Source organism: Micromys minutus (genome assembly GCF_963924665.1).
Source record: "Micromys minutus genome assembly, chromosome: 28".
Classification (NCBI taxonomy): domain Eukaryota; kingdom Metazoa; phylum Chordata; class Mammalia; order Rodentia; family Muridae; genus Micromys; species Micromys minutus.
In genome coordinates, this window is record NC_137963.1 from 446844 (window position 1) to 463847 (window position 17004).

At 40.7% G+C, this 17004-nt stretch overlaps 1 protein-coding gene and 1 pseudogene across 3 annotated transcripts in view; both read left to right on the forward strand.

Moving 5' to 3' along the window:
* Nucleotides 1-3213: 3213 nt before the first annotated feature.
* LOC308438794 (large ribosomal subunit protein eL33-like) lies at nt 3214-3543 on the forward strand (annotated as a pseudogene). The gene has a single exon. The product of its transcript is annotated as a large ribosomal subunit protein eL33-like (transcript).
* A 9207-nt stretch (nt 3544-12750) lies between these two features.
* ZDHHC21 (zDHHC palmitoyltransferase 21) overlaps nt 12751-17004 on the forward strand; it is a 47797-nt gene continuing 43543 nt past the window's right edge. For both annotated transcript variants that reach the window (XM_080940245.1, XM_080940246.1), the window contains exon 1: nt 12751-12816. The gene's annotated coding sequence lies outside the window, so the exon portion shown is untranslated. The remainder of the gene's footprint in view (nt 12817-17004) is intronic.

A 17004-nucleotide genomic window follows, 5' to 3' on the forward strand; every position in this document is an offset into this window, starting at 1 on the left:
ATCCAGGAAAGAGTCTGAGAAGGCAAACTTTCACACATCAGGCCTGAGAAGGTCCTTGGATGCAGGACTTTCTAAACATGAGGTCATGTTCTATTACTGTTTGCCTACATGTCTCTGTACAGCCACACCCCAGACTCCTCTTAAGCAGCAAAAGTCAGAGAGGCCAAGGAGTGAACTGGATTCTACTAGCTAGGAAAACACCAACTAGAAATTAATACTTTTTGTAATCCTGTTATACTTTAAAAGTTTGCATTTGCCTGAGAGTGCAAAAACCCAAGACTATCAGAAGTGCAGTGTGTGCATCTCTGAACTTTGTGGATGGTACTATCCAGAGCAGCATAGGCCACTAGTAAGCCCAAGAAATAGCTTCAGAGCAGCCAGCTAGTCTTGCACTGTTGATTCTACTGAATTCCCAGATCCCTGTTTGCTGCAGGCTTTTCTCCCTCATGACTTTATCCTGCATTTCTTAACAAATTTTCTCAAGCATATTTTCTATTTCACTGATGTCAACCACTCTGTGTGTACATGCGTGTGTGAATGCATGTATGTGTGCATGTGTGTTTATGTAAGTTTATGTGTGTTTAACCAGCAAAGTACGAGCCCTCCTTCTTGGCACTGTGGAGTGTTGAAAGGGGACATGCTGGTGACCTAAAATTTCCAGCTATTAGATATAGATGCCATGAACTCAAAGATGGCCTGTTGAATTTATATATTTGGAAAATCTCTTAAATTTTATTTCTTCAGTGTTTGCAGCTGTAAGACACAACAGAAAGTACTATTTTCTATTTCTCTGGTAACTTAATTTTTTTTAAAGGACTCCATGGATTTATCCTGTAGTTGACAGACCTCCACTGAGAGGTGTGAACTGTCTCCTTAGCAGCCTAAGAGCCTCCATCCCCTTCCAGGGCTGAGTCTCTTTTTTCCACCCTCTCTGAGAACACAGAACTTTTGTTCTGGCACCCTAACTGAGAAGCTAGAAAGAATTAGAATGTAAACACTCAGCTGTCTTTCTGTCTGCTTAAACATCCCCAATCCCATCATCCTCTTTCTCTTGCTTGTCTTTTGATTTTGCAAATTAAATAAACACTTTCCAGTCCAAACTAACCTTCCTGCCAGATATATAGAATTCACTGATGTCCCTGCCCTCACTTTGTGTAAATTCCCAATTCTAAATCCAGACATCTCTATTCCAAAACATTAAAAAAAATTCCATTGTTTACTAGCTTCTTGCAGCAATAATCAATCACTCCATTTCCAAATAATCCACCTACTCTTAAATTATCTAGTTATTAAAATGCACCCAGAGTTCTCCAGGAACATAGTCACCAAATACAATGGTCTTTCCTCGGTGCCATGATCATTGGTTTTTTATGCTTTCCTATTTTTGACTAGCGCCTCTCCTAATCCCATTTCTTCTCTCACCTCTTGAATGTTTGAAACCCTTTAGTATCTGCAGTAAATCAAGACCAGACTCAGACCCATCTCCAACCATCTGATCACCATATTTAGAATGCCCCTCCCCATTTTGCATTAACTCAACTAACCCACTGAACTCCTAGGATGGATCTGACACAGAAGGGAAGTAATGGAAAGACAAACACATCTAAGATGGAATCTGTGCCTTCATGGAGCTGTCTTGTCATGAAAATGTACAAGCAAATGGTTTGTTCTGTGTTCAAGTTCGAACATCAAATAGGAGCACAAATTCTAGTGGGCACTGAACTGTAGCTATGCCATCTCAGGAAAGTAGTCCTAAAAACACTTTAACTGCTAAAATTATCTTGGGTTAAACTGGTCTCTGGACTAGCCGTAAATTCTTATACAATGTGATCCTGAGCTACAGGTTAAATGTCTGGCTCTTTAACTGCTATCTCTTTGCTTCTGTAAACAATGCTTGCTTGTAGAGAAGTCCAGAGCTGCCTTTCTGTATATGTCACAATTGTGGTTTTGCCCTTAAAATGCAAACAAACAGGATCAGGCCTCTTCTCACTAATCAGCTTGGGACAATCCCACCAGCAGTGAATAAAGATTCCATCTGACTTATTTCAGGTCTCTTGGGAGTTTTTCTCTTCAAGCACCCCATAAAAGAAGGAAAGTATCTAGTGTAGACTGTTGTTCTAAAGGAATAGATTTGCAAACTTCTCCAGGATGAGTTATAGGGGAGCTGTCGTTCAAGGTCACTTCAGTACTGTTTAGATATATATTAGAAGGGAAGGCAGAATGAGGCTGGAGCCAGGTGGCAGCCAGAGGAGGAAGCTGGATCTCAGGGAAGGATTTCACAGGGTTCTGACAACTTGCTAAACCGCCTTGCAGGAGAAACTGAAGGGTGTAATGATGGGTTGGTCAGTGATGGGGGAGACCACACCTTAATGAGGACTCTTAGTTATGCATACCTTGTGTCCTCTCTTTAAACATAACCCTAACATCAGGAATCCAAGATGGATTCTGAGTCATGGGGCCTCCTTGTTTCTTTCACAATGTGGTCACCCTGATTAAACCCCCCTTCTCTGCCTTCCATTGTTACCTGTTTCTTTAGTTTTGGCTTTAATTTTAATTTTGACCCATTAGAGACAAGAGGCTAAATCTAACTTAGTTACGACCCCCAGGGCTGATGCTCTTGCCCTAACAACTCTGCTAATGTGGGAAGAATAGGTTTAAGGTGGTGGTGAAATATTAATGTTTGAAAATGTTGAGGAACGTGAGGAACAGTCTTTTAGAACCTAAAAAGATCTAGGTTTTTTTTTTTTGTTTGTTTGTTTGTTTGGTTTTTTTTTGTTTTGTTTTGTTTTGTTTTTGTTTCAGAGTAAGGCTCTTGCTTTGAAAAATTCCAATGAGTAGAAGTTTGGGGACAACAAAAACAAGTGGGGATTGTGTGCTCTTTTTCTTTATCCAAACAATGTTAAAATGACATATACTTGTTACCACACTGTCCTTAGCCTTCCTACTTGAAATGAAATTATTAACGGTAATAATAAAAACCCCTTCTTCAACAGATACATTGATTCATTCATAAGTCTCAAGCAATCTATGATGGCTATTAAATTATGTTCCGAGAGATTTCTGGGGATTCTAGGAAGATGGTGGGCGGGATGGAGGAGATGACAGACTGATGGTGTTGAGATCCCCATGGGGAGGAGAGATTGCTGATCTGATCCTTCAGCTCTGGAGGAGTGAATGGGCCTGCTGGGAACAGGACTTCTAAAAATCTCAAGTATGTCTGGAAGGCTGTGGGGGGAGGTCAATTTTTCTGGCTACAAGCAAGGTCCTCGAAATCAAAGAGAGCCCCCAACTCTAATTAAAATTGAAGGTGTTTATGCCTGAGATGAAACAGAGTTCTGCTTAGGAAAGAGATGTGCTTATGTGTACAAAGCAAAAAACAATACAGTTACTTCTAGAGGCAAACCAAACAAAACCAGAGTGATCTGGGGAAAAGTAACTCGGGCCCATGGAAACAGTGGCATGGTTCATGCCAAATTCCAAAACAACCTTCCTGCAAAGGCCATTGGATACAGAATCTGTGTGATGAACCCATCCCGGATTTAAACTAATGAAGAGTAAATAAATAAAAGTAGATTTGTGCTCTTGTAATAATAATAATAATAATAATAATAATAATAATAATAATAATAATAATAATAAAAAAAGTTATGTTCCTTTTACATGAGAGGAAACTGAGGCACTGGGTAATTAAATAATATCTACTTAGTAGTGCCAGAGTTGGGGAAAAGTCAGATATTCCTTCTTCATTAAACTTCTTAAAAATTAAGAGTTTCTAGTTATCTATAAGGCAAGAGTCCATAGATAACTGAGGTACTGGGCCAGACAGATCCTGAACCCATTATTCAAATTATAATTGTATTGTATACAGCCTTTCTGCTCATTTACAAATTTTCTAAGGCTGATTTATAATGCTAGTCCTGAATATTTGCAACAAAAATGATTAGGTTCCAGATTTAAAACTATTTCTCTTTATAGAATGTTTTTCTGAGCCCATCCCAAGGGTTCTAGTCACTCAAATTGACATTTTTCCCTTCTGTATGTGTGGTGGTAGGGAAGGACAGACATACAGCCTTTGTCCTCTGTTAAAACCACGTTGGAAACTGATCTGCTCCTTCTCCCCCTTTGCTCCTCTTCTACTAAGTCATTTACTGCTTAATTTTCTTGCTACAGAAATGGACAAAGGTTAAAACATTCAGAAACACCTTTGCCTTACCAGAAGCAAAATGTGACACTCGTCTTCACCTAAGCTATCAATGTAGATAAAGACATTTAAAAGGAAAAAGAAAATAAACAGAGCATTCACACGTCAAGAGGCTGTTAAGTTATTTTGTTCTTGTTTTGTGCATACATTTAATTTGTTATCAAATCCAATGGTTTTTTTTATCTTGGTGAGTGCAAAGCCCAAACCAGAATTACCAAGCCTAGTAATTTCATGTATATTAATGTGGGAACATACTCTGAGCCCAGGCACTTTCCTGAGCATGCTCACTTTGAACTAGTTTAGGAAGGGAAGTTGTATTTCTAAGTGTGCCCAGTTCAAAGCCATCAAGCACATATTCAAATGTTAATATTGTGGGCAAGAATACGTTTGCGTGCCCCTGTGGGTCTGCCTTTACCTTCGGGATGTCCAGGCTCCATTGTTTACTGGACAGGACTGGAATGAATGAAGCTTAGCTGGCTGGGCAGTTAGACCGTATATCAACATGAGGTTGGGGAAAATGGCCTTCTCCAGAGACAATTTTCAGTAAAACAATTTTCTTTATTTGGGGGGAGCATTCAGGCTATATAAATCTTGGGGAGTGGGTAGAAGGTTTCAAGGTGTGTCAGTTATTGGCTGGGGCCCAGGTGACGAGGAATACTTCATTTGTATGAAGAGGAATTTCAGGTGCTTGCTGGAATACTCTTATATGGAGAGAGAATGTTTAACCTCTAACCTGACCACCAGGCCATGTGACTACCTAAAGAAGTCAGGGATTATAAGGTGACTGCAGGCTCAGAGCAGGGAGAAAACAGTCTTACTGCAGGTCTCAGGGGGCAGATTTTGGATATTTGGAGCCATCTCCACCTCACTCTTGTTCTTGAACGTCTCTTCTGGTCTCTTGGCGTTCCAGCCCCACATCCAGGCATGCATACTTGGCATCATAAAGATGATATAAACATAAAGACAGAAGGACATACAGAGATGCATCTGAGCATGCTTGAATTTCTTCTGAAAAGTTTCCAACCAAACAGAAGAACTAGACACTTTAAAATTACCTGTTCCAAGAACCATTAAATTTTAGTCTTTTCCATCTATCACTATAAAAGTTTGTGTATGGCAAGAAATTCAAATCTTTTTTTATCTCCTTCGCCTTTTAAGATTTTCCTACAAGTCTTTTTATTCAACCCACCTTGTAAAACCTTTATGTAAAAGTTTTAATCCCTTCTTTCCAGTGACATTTTTATTTATACAAAGTCCTTGCTACATTCTGAGAACTTAAGTGTCTAAAGTGGCTTACCCCCTGTCTGTTTTATTTTAATTCCTTTAAGCTAGCCAGTTGTGAAAGACCCAGGTCAATAGGGAAAAGACACAATCATCCCTTGTGTTAGAATTAGAGACAAGAGCACTTCCTGCTTTGGTGAGCTCACTCTTCTGCTTTTGTGAGATTGCCATTTTTCATGAAAAGTAAAGCTTAGTCTTGCAGAAACCCTTCAGCTGGAGTGGTGGTCTCTCTCTTTGGGGTCTTTAACTTGTTTTTCATACTGCTTCACTCAGCCACTAATAGGTTAACAGGAAGAGGAAATGAGGTAGGGAGGCTTGGCCTGCCTTGGTAAGAACAATCCTACCTTCTCTTCATAGCTGCTCCCTAAGACTGCACTGAGTGCATATATAGATATGAAGCTTAACAGAAAATAGGGCTGGATATTGACTTGTAAACAATTGTAGCACAGGGGATTATTGGATCATTTCTTCCTCTCTTTCTGATCTTTAATATACTATAGCGGTTTCCCAAGATTAAGCTTTCTTCTCTCTGCTTTTGCTGCATTCTGCTTCCTGGAGACCTAATATATTCATCATCTCCACCATCCTTGCTGATAGAGTTCTCCAGAATGCACACAACAGCCTTTCCCCAACCAGTTCTAGAGCATCACCTATCTAATGCTTTGACACTTCCCCATTTTCTTAATGTGAAACCTCATTTCAGTTTCTGTCTTTGACAGTTTTCACCATTGAAATTGTCCTTTAAATTTTTTGATTGATTTACTTATTTGAGGATGATCCTCATTACCTGGTAAGAAATGCCCCACTACTGTGCAGTATCTGGAACCCTTCTCTACTTTTACAATATTCTTTGTATTTTTATCACAGCATGGATTTTTATCATCTTTCTAGCTCATTTACTGCCTTACTCTTTTGGGACTCTGCTAATCACATTTACTCAGATAATACCATTGTGTTAATAAAGCGTTTTCCAGGAAATATGGTAGCATATAACTAATCCCAACACTTGGAGGGTAGAAAAAGCAGGATCAAGAGTTTGAGGCCAGCCTAGGCTTCATGGCCAAAGCGTATTTACAGGAAACTAGGGGCTGTGGTGTAACTCAGTGACTCAGTAACTCTTAGCATGCAGAAAGGCCTAAGTTCAATCACTGGTTCCCACCTAGATAAGATGGTTTTCTCTTTGCCCTCTACTTTGATCCACATTTCTTCAAATGATGATAAGCAGGATAACCTGCTCAAAGCATTTTTTTTTCAGCCTTGGAAAGGCCTCAGTGTGAACTGCTGAATCTCATTACTGGGGGTGGCTGCTACAATGGAAAGATTTCATCACTAAATGGTCTGTTAGGACCTAATCAGCCAACGAGGAACAGAAAGTGTCTCATAGTCTGACACAATCCAAGGAAGGGAGACACTCCTAGGCCTGAGGGTTGAGGGTCACAGGTTTGTAAATTCTACTCAGGAATTTGTAGTTAAGTCTGAGGGAGTGTAGATCACTTTGGGATTGATCTGCATTTGGAGGTAGGATTAGGAGGAGGGAATTTACTAGGTATCAAGTGGTGACCAGAGGTAAAGATGGCTGTACAACTGAGTATCAGAAATAGTGCATGAAAATTGCCATAGTTCAAGGCTTCACTGATAAGAGGTCAGTTACCATCAGAGGGGCTCATTATGGCATTGCTTAACTTACATGTGACCTTGACAGTGATGGTGCTGACTTCTATTCCTTGCAGCTAGTGCTGTCTGTCTGTCTGTTTCCCCAGCACTGTGTCAAAAGTTCTTTACTTTTTATTTTAGTTCAATTTAATTTTTGTTGTTTTAATCTCAAACAGATTTTAACTTGTTTAGTATCCTGGATTTAAAATTCTTTAATTTAAATACCTATCAGAACATATTTCTCTACTGACATTTATCAAAATGTTAACAATCTGAAGTTAATTTTTATTGACTTGGTCAAACCAACCAGAGCAAAGCAAGAAACAAATAACAGTTTCAATTTAGAATTTTTAAATATTTCCAAACATGCTGCCTCTCTGCTTTTTGACAATGATGCCTCCAATAACAGACTTTTCCAGCTGAGAGCAGGTAATCACTGTCTAAAAGCAAATAGATCTTCTTTAGATGTAGCTTTGGTTTTGTGGCTCATCATAGTTTGACTTTGTTTTATTCTACTTTCTTCTCTACCTTTCTACCTGATACATACTTGACCCACACAGGACCCCTTACATTTTTATAACTTAATGTGTTTACCCAGTCACATTTCTCTCCTCTGGAAAAGTGAGCCCCGAATCCTGCTCTCTTTTGCTTCTCTATGGGCCAGCTGTGATCCACCCTATTGAGACTACTAGCTTCTCATCAACAGTAGTACTTAGCTTGTGTCTGTGTGTTCAGCATTGCTCTCAGTTTGTCTTCTAAGAGCATAGTGGTTCTTCAGAGTTTCCCTTGCTATTTGAAATTAAAATGCTTACTTCATCTACTTTTAACATTCTAGAGCAAGTTTTTAGCCTGATGTTCATAATCTTCTTTTGATCCTCTTAAAATGTGGGAAGTTGGGACAGTGTGTACAACATATGTATTTTATATATATATAACATATGTGTGTATACTCACTTGTATGTATGTATGTATGTATGTACATATATATGAATGTATGTGTGTACTTTTCTGAGGAATGTACCTACAATTTATATCACATGTTCAAAGATATGTGCTAACTCCCAAAAGGTAAAGAACAACTTTTAGATTATTAGTCTGTTCTGGAATAGGCATCCTGCCACCCAAACAGATGGAGGTGATGACTAGAGCAACCAAGAAATCATGAATGTGCATCAATGTGGGTGCTTAGGGCCTGGGACCCAGCTGGGCAGGTGGAGAACGCTATCCACCCAGAGCTGCCAAGGGCCATTAGCCAGTGCTGATTAAGCTCTGGACTGCACTGACTTTTGGAAATTGCAGTAAAATCCAGTCCTCCCTAGTATTGGCACATGAGCACAGTGGCTGGCTGGCTGGGTTTATCTACACACTCGCTCTGCCTGTGCCTTTGTCAGACAGTGTTGGCAGTGGCAGCACCGTTACTTGTCCCTGTCAACTTTTTTTTTTTTTTTAATTTCCACATATAATCAGTTTGATTAGTAATCATGCTTCAGCATCACAGGTCCATGAAGTAGACCAGGAATCTGGAGAAAAATATTGTGTGAGCCCGATTTTCATGCTTAAGTTAAGTAGAGATGATCTTGGGCTGGGGATGTTGTCTTGCCTAGCTTTTTCAAGGCCCCAGGTTAGATCTCTACTGTGACAGAAACAAAACAACAATGGAGGAGTTAGGGAAAGGACTGAATGAGCTGAAGGGGTTTGCAACCCCATAGGAAGAACAACAATATCAACCAACCAGACCCAGCAGAGCTCCTAGGGACTAAAACACCAACCAAAGAGTACACATGGAGGGACCCTTGGCTCCAGTTGCATATGTAGCAGAGGATGGTCTTATCTGGCATCAATGGGAGGGGAGGTTTTAGGTCCTATGAAAGTTTGATGCTCCAGCATAGGGGAATGCTAGGGTGGTGAGGTGGGAGTGGATGGGTGGGTGAACACCCTCATAAAAGAGAGGGGAGGGGGGAATAAGGGGCTTTCTGAGGGGAAACTGGGAAGGGGGATAACATTTAAAATGTAAATAAATAAACTAACCAATAAAAATTAAAAGAAAGAAAACCAACAGTGGTAACAACCAAAACCTCTTCCAGCAAGCATCTATTATCGATGTTAGATTTCTTCTATGTACTCACTGTGACACCTGTCTGTCTTTGCAGTCAGGGTTCAGCGTGAATCACAGACAGAGAAGACAAACCTCATAGGGGAGGTGAGACTTTAACTTCCTAAGCTAAAACTGGTAGCGGGATATGTTTCTGGCTGCTGCCCTCACTCCATGCTTTCCCCTAGAAAGTTTTCCGTTAAATTGGTTTGACTGATTAAAAAAAGGCTTGATGTATGAAAACAGACATAAACATGTATACTTCCAATGTTTGTGTGCACTCATATGCTGCTTAACTATATATTTTTTGCACTTGTGACCATTTGGCACAAGTTATTCTCCTTCCTAGAGATGTTTGGTGAGACATCAAAACAATACATAACCGGGCCACTTGTTTTGGAGGAAAATAAGTGTTTTTCTTCAAAGTTACTCTTTGCCTGTATTATTTTGGCTCATTCAAAGAAACCAAGTAACAAAAATGTCACTATAGCAAATGTATAATAGTAATGAAAGTTACTTATTCCAAAAGCAATGTGACAAACTTTTCATAGCTACGTGTGAAAGGGGGACTTGCTAACTTGAAACAGAACAAGACTTGCACAATAATCTAGATGAACAATTCTAGGATTTGAGTATATGTTCTAAATCTCTTGGAAGATTATTAGTGCCAGCATTAGGACCACTCCTGTAAAAATTTTCTTTCTTCCAGACGTACTTAATCTCTACCTGTAATGTGTGTGTGTGTGTGTGTGTGTGTGTTCCAGAATCTTGTCAAATCCAGGTGCTCATTACATCTAGAACAGCTCCAGAGAAGCAACCTACAGCTGCTTCAACCTTCTCTTGCAGACACAGATGCCTCTATTGGCATCCTTCTGCTCCTTCTCTTCTTCTTCTCCTCCCCTCCCCCGCTCCTACTACTCTCTTAACCCCCTTCCCCATGTCCTGAATAAACTCTAGTCTTTACTTATACTGTCTTGTGGCCAGTCCCTCGGGGGAAGGGATGCCCAACATGGATCTTCCAGAGGCATCCCCCTTAACCTCTTACTTCACCACATCTCCAAAAAACATGTCCCCCTCTTCTCTTTCCTAACATTGGTACCGAAACCCAGTACATATCTTTTCTTTATCTTTTTATAAACACATCAGTTAGAACACAGATTTGTGGGCTTCTCCTTCAAAATTCCTAGTACTGTGGACTGGGGTATGGATAAAAATATGATTTTTCACAGGTTCCCAGGTGATACAGACGCTGCATGTCTGGGAATCACACCATGAAAACAAATTAATCTATGACTTAAAGGTCAGAAAGTGTTTGCAATCAGGAAGGAACACATTTCAAAATCCCTATCTGTTCATAACATGGAGGTCCAAACAAGCTCTGTAAATACTCTACAAGTGCAGCAATGACACAAAACTCTGTGCTGGCAGGGTTCCTGATGCCCCCCCCCCCAAAGTCTGGCTGCCATTGAGAGCATTATGTCCAAAAGGTAGACATGGAGCCAAATCTTGTAATCCCACCACTAGGAAGCCTGAGACAGGAGGATGGCCTTGCGTTTGGGATGCAACCCAACATTGTCATTCTAGGATCTCCACAAAGGTAAAGCTAGATCTTAAAACATATTTGGAAAAGAACTTAAGGGCGAGTCAGAGGGAAGTGAATTTATTAAGTAAGGATAAGGGACAACACAAACTTTAGATTTAAATCAAGGTAAGGCTAAAATGGCAGGACAGAGGACACACACAAACGGACACACATGTGCACAAAAAAGAGTCAGTCTGCCTTGAGGAAAGGACAACAGTACACATCTGAGACATGATTGTGTGTGTCTGTGTGTGTGTGTATGTGAGAGAGAGAGAGAGAGAGAGAGAGAGAGAGAGAGAGAGAGATGCAGTTATGCTAGGAGTCTTTACGATATATATATATAACATATTTGCATATAATGCATATTTACATATATATATACATAGTGCATATATGTACATATGTATGTGTGTATACACACATATATAATTCTGCAGCTTTCTAAGTTAACTTGTTCAGAGATAATTTGCAAAGTTTAAAGATTAAGCAAAGTTCAAAAGTTAAGAACGGTTGAAAAATGAAGGAAAGTCCTGATTTACTTATTTCTCTTATCTTAAAGAATGCCCTTTTCTAAATAAGATTGTAAGGTGGCTTGGTGAGGTTTGTTGTTTAGATTTAGAGTTGAGAGAGTACTGCTAATAGGGTTAAACTCAAGTATCCACAGTGGCCTAAACATTGTTGTTTGAGATATATAAGGAAAAATGGAGGCAACCTTGGTGTTAGTGGTTGTGTTTCCTGACACACAGCCAAGAGGAAAGCTAGATCTCAGGATGAGACGCTTTGTCCTTCCCCATATTTTCTTGTTTTCTCTGCCCCTATCAAAGGGATGTAGAAAAAAAAGTTTTTCTTTTAAATGGGAATAAAATTAAGGGGATTTGTCAGGAACTGGAACAAGCTAGTTGGAGGTAACTTTAGGACCTGAGTAACAGGTACCACCAGGAACAGTTTGTTCTGAAGGCTCTCAATACCATTTAACAAGAAGGTCAGAGTTCTTACAGCAGGGGATTTCTCTCCCATTCACACATTATCTTCTTCTGGGATACACACACACACACACACACACACACACACACACACACACATATATATATATATATATATATATATATATATATATATAAAACCAGTCATCCCCATACTTTGTGAACAGTATACGTTTCCACAGCACCATTTAGGAATGAGGTGCAAAAAGTTTTAGTTACTCAGGCATTTGTGAGGATAACAGCTTAGATTGGGAGACGAGTTATTTGAACTGTTGAGTTCATTAATTTTTCCTAGGTTTCACTGATTGGAACGCTGGCAACTTACAGGGGTTTTCTGAAATACATTTAAAGACTATTTGAATGTGGATTTAGGTTGCTAACAAGAATTGGGAAAACCTTAGGTGGCTGGGGTATCCCAACAGAGGGTCTGAAGGTCCTAAGAATGAATACTGCTGCTTTGGGATTTATGGATAGGTGTCACCTCCAGATCCTATTAAAAATTCAGGTTCGGAACGAGCTGGCCCAAGACTGCATTCTCTCCAAGATCCCAGAGGATGTCAATGTTGCAGACTGAATTTTGAAGCAAGGTAACACAGAAAATCCATAGCTTGTCACTGGGGGAGAGAGAGAGAGGCCTGTTTCCTGACAGAAGGAGGAAGCGAGCACCGCTTAAGGCTAAGGCTGGTCCTAAGCAAGGAGGGAGTGGGGACACGTGTGTGCAGCTCTCCTGGGCAGGGCCGGGCTGCAGGGAGGGGAGGCACAGGTAGGTTAGAGGAAGGTAGGTCTGGTGCAGCTCTGGGCTGCGAGCGCTTTCAGGTCTTTCGGCCCTCGGCGGCTCCCATCGCAGCTCCCGGGCGCGAAGCGGAGACGGCGACGGCGGCCGTGCCTCCGCGCGAGCGCGCGGGGATGCCGACACCCACTCGGCCGGTCCCGGCGCTACGGCTCCCGGAAGCGGAAGGGGAGCGCGGCCCGGCCTGGGCGGCGGAGGCGCGGAGCCGAGTGGAGAGCGGCGGAGCGAGCGGCGGTGAGTGTGGGCCGGCGGGCGGTCCCGCACCTGCCGTGGAGCATCCCTCCCGGAGACCTCGGCCCTCAATTGAATGGGGTGGTGAGAGAAATCGCCGAGTTCTCCCCGGGACTCTGGCCTTCCTGCACCCCCGGGGCCCGGGCTGTCCGTGTAACCGAGCGTTTCATTCATTTCGAGGTCGCTGGTACGGAGCTGCAGAGGACCCTCTGGAAAAACCGTGCACCTTCATTGACCTTCCTCCTCCTCTCCCTCGGCCGCACAGGCTGTTTTGAGAAAATGGCTTTCCGCATGGCAGCACCTTTGCACTTGTTAACATTCCCTGAAATCGCTCGCTGGACTTAACCTACGCTGGTCGTTTAAAATTTATGGTCTTTCTCGAGCTGTATTTGGGTCACATTTTAAGATACCTCATGAATCAGTGGAAGATGTTTGTATCTCCAGGGCTAAGAGGACCTGGCTGATTATTACTTGAAAATACTGCAGTATAGCAGTTCATAAAAAGTACAGGAGTAGGAAAATCAAGGTCATTGTGGGTGGGTCATGAATCAGTGTAAAGTTTCAGCTCAAAACAAGGGTATATAGGCAAATAAGGGTAATTAAGTATAAGTTTAAAAGACTTGTCAAAGGAGTCCTCCACCCACTGCTAATATGCGTACCCCCCTCCCCCAATTCACTACCTACTTTGTGGTAAAAGATAATGATAGCCATTACCATATGATGACTGCTTAGTGTGTGCCATTCCTAGATGAAAGGTTTTGTGCAATATCTTATTAAGTTCATCCAGAGCTTGAGATCCAGGGATAAAGTAAGAGGGGTACTCTGTTTCCACCTTAGTTGTGCCCAAGAGCTGATCTTTAAAGCTTTCCCATGCTTATCTGGAAAATGTCTGCTTTTAATTTAACACCTTTTTGACATGGTGAGCATTTACCTCCTGAAAAAAAAAAAAAAAAAGTGAGAGAGAAAATGTCTGTAGTCCCAGAACTCCAGAATTCAGTTCGGATGTAAAACAACAGAATTATATTAGATGTCTTCAGACTGTGGAGATGTCTGTTAACACTTTGGGAACTATAGCTGGAATAAACAAAACATACTTGTTTAAGAGAAATTGATGTCTAAGTATGCTTTATTTATTTAAGAAAATTTAAATACCTAAGCATCTACACATTTGTATGACAATTAGGATCCATACAAAAAGAAATAAGTTGATTGTAACACTTTTTCTTATGTGCCCACTGCCTGATTTCCCTAATTCAGACTGGGTAATTCCAAATCCCATTGGGAAAGCACATATATTAGTAGAGAGACTACGAACTCTGGGAATGTCCACATGGAGCCTATGGAAACATTTCAGCATAGGATGTTCGGGAAAGCAAAGGAATGTGGACTTATTTAACAAATATTAGGGCTTAGATTCAACTTTTCAAATGTTCTAGAAATTAAAAGATTCTAGTAGAACAGTCAGAGTATACATTTATTATATACTATTACTGAAATTGAAAATGTTTGGCATATATAGAACGAGCAAAAAGTATAGGTCTCTTATGATCTACTTGATCTATCTCTGTGTATACATCTTCGTATATATGTCAGTCAGTGGTAGAGTTCTTGCCTGGGATGAGCAAAGCCCTGGGTTTGACTTACTGGCACTTGGAGGAGGGGGGAGGATGAGAAATAGAAGAACTCTGGTCTGTGTTATGATTTATTGGTTAAGAATCCCCAGGAAGCTCTATTAGCTAGTTTGGTAGGCACATTTTTTTCATGTGTGAGGCTGCTAGCTAACCCTAAACACCTTACTATAATGTCAGTTTATTTACTTGTTTCCTGGTTTATATCACTCTGGGGTAAATTTAAGAGGCTGGATGTTGGTACACACACACAGAGGCACACACAGAGAGAGACAGAGACAGAGAGACAAGGTACAAATTAGCAGTGCTTGATTGTAAACTCACAAATTCTGGTTTTAAGCCTTTTTTTCTGTAGGATTTTCATCAGTAGATGCATTTAATATTATCACGATTAATTAATATCTGTGTTGGTAAATTCTGCTGTGTGTGGGCAACCCAACCTAGCTTTTTTTTTTTTTTTTTTTTTTTTTTTCTTCTCTAGGGTGTCTTGGCCCACTGGCTACTTAAAGAGCAATAGCTTGCTCATTTTCCCACTAGGAAACATACTTGGTTAACAACCCAGGAAAAAACCTGACTTTGTCTCTTCATTTCTGGCATTTAACTGTACCTGTTTTTCCCTGGTGTTATTTTTGGAGGGAGGTAATTACTGAACCCATTTCCACCCTATAATAATGTTGCTTTTTGTGGTTTTGTACCCCCATGTTTCTCTCTGAAGATTCCCACAGAACTTTTCATACATGGAACCAATATTTGATAGCCCATCTTTAGTTGATATCATTCTACATCTCCCAAGTTATTCTTTTGTCTGGAGAGTGCAAAAGTATGTAATGCTAGCTCAATGTTGTTAACGGAAGTACATTGTTTGGGATTCTATGAAGCCAGTATACAGAACAACAAATGCATGTGAAGGGCCAACAGTTTATATTCAATTTTGTCCAGAGTGCAGTGACATAGAGCCTTCCACGGGATGCATTCTTGAAACTATTGGAGGTGCTAGGATAATACGCCGGATACCACAGCACCCATGTTTCTTTGGAGTTCTTCTTGGAGAATTGTGTCTCAGAGTGCCTTGGCTGTACTTGTTCATAATCTTCTGAAATTGAGTGCTGATTTCCATCCATGATATACTCCCTGCTCTGACATCTGGCTTTCTGCTTGGAGTAGAAGCTGTATTTCAGATCTAACCTGTAGTTTTACTTTTCTGCTTGAAAATAGAGCAGGCAGCATGTGATTTGCCTTGTTCCTGCATACTTACAGTGCAGTACAATGCCAGTGGTAAGGCTGCAGTAACTGAAGGGGTTTTCCTGACAGCTTATTTATTTTGTGTGAATGTGTGTATGCATGTGTGTGAGCACACACTTGCAACAGCACATTTGTAGAAGGTAGAGGACCGTGTATAGGAGTTCATTCTCTCCTTCCATCGTATGGGTCCCAGGAATTGATGTAACAAACTTTAGTACCACTTTTAATGATTGGGTTTAGAAATGCTTTTAGCTAGGAATTGGTAAAGTCATACTTACCTCTCACTTCCCTTTCAAATTACTGTTGGGCGATAGTGCTTCCTTGCTAGGCAGCTTCCTACCGAAGCATATGAGCATAACAGCAGTCCTCTAAGTTGGCCTTATTATCCCTGGTTTTCCATGTTACAATGGAGCTAGGAAAACTAGAAGAGGCGGTACACAGTTTGACCATAGCTCCCATATGGGATATTGTTATTCCCTAACTTTTGGATTCAGGGGCTTCATGTTATTCTTATCCCACAGAATGATGTTTTTTAGAGTTTAAGTCAGTGAGTGCTAGGATTTGAATCATGGGTGACAATGTGACTGACAGAAAGTGCTGTGAGTAAGCCATTGAGAGCTCCAAGCCTTAGCAGCATTACTGACTTTGGCCATGTTTCAAAATGTACTTCAGGCTTGCTTGTTTGTTTTCCTAGATAAAGTAACTCACTTATTTACCAATAGTGGAGTAGCAGCTACTCAGATTTGTCATACATACTTGGCCTCTAAGACCAAGACACAGTGAAGGAGACCATTTTGAACTTGTTTAAAGTTAGTGGGGGCTGAGAGATGACTTAGTGGCTAGGAGCACCTGCTGCTCTTCTAGAGGACCTGAATTTCTTTAACAGCACCCTAGTAGACAGTATGTAAATAATAACTTGGTTGAATAAAGAAATGAACTGGTATATCCTATGTAGAGTTCTTTATAGTCTTTAAAATTTTCAACTGTAGGAATTCACTTTTATGGTTGGCTCTTAGTGGTTTTGTTACAGAAAGATAATTTTTTTGTTAGCATTTTGAATGGGAATATATACTTTACATTTCTTTCTGCTCGTCCATCGTGCTTAAGAGATTTGGAGCTGCACATTTGATCATTGTTGCCTTGACTCTCACCAGTGAGCTCAGAATCCATTGTGACTCTTTGCTTTGCGGCTAAGGCAGTTCAGTAGAGCCCAAATATGGGACACATGATTATTTGGTTTTATGGGAACTGGGTGATTTCAGAAGAGAGAGCTTCCAGGAATAATGACAATGGTGTTCCTGAGGGCTGGGGTGGTGGTGGT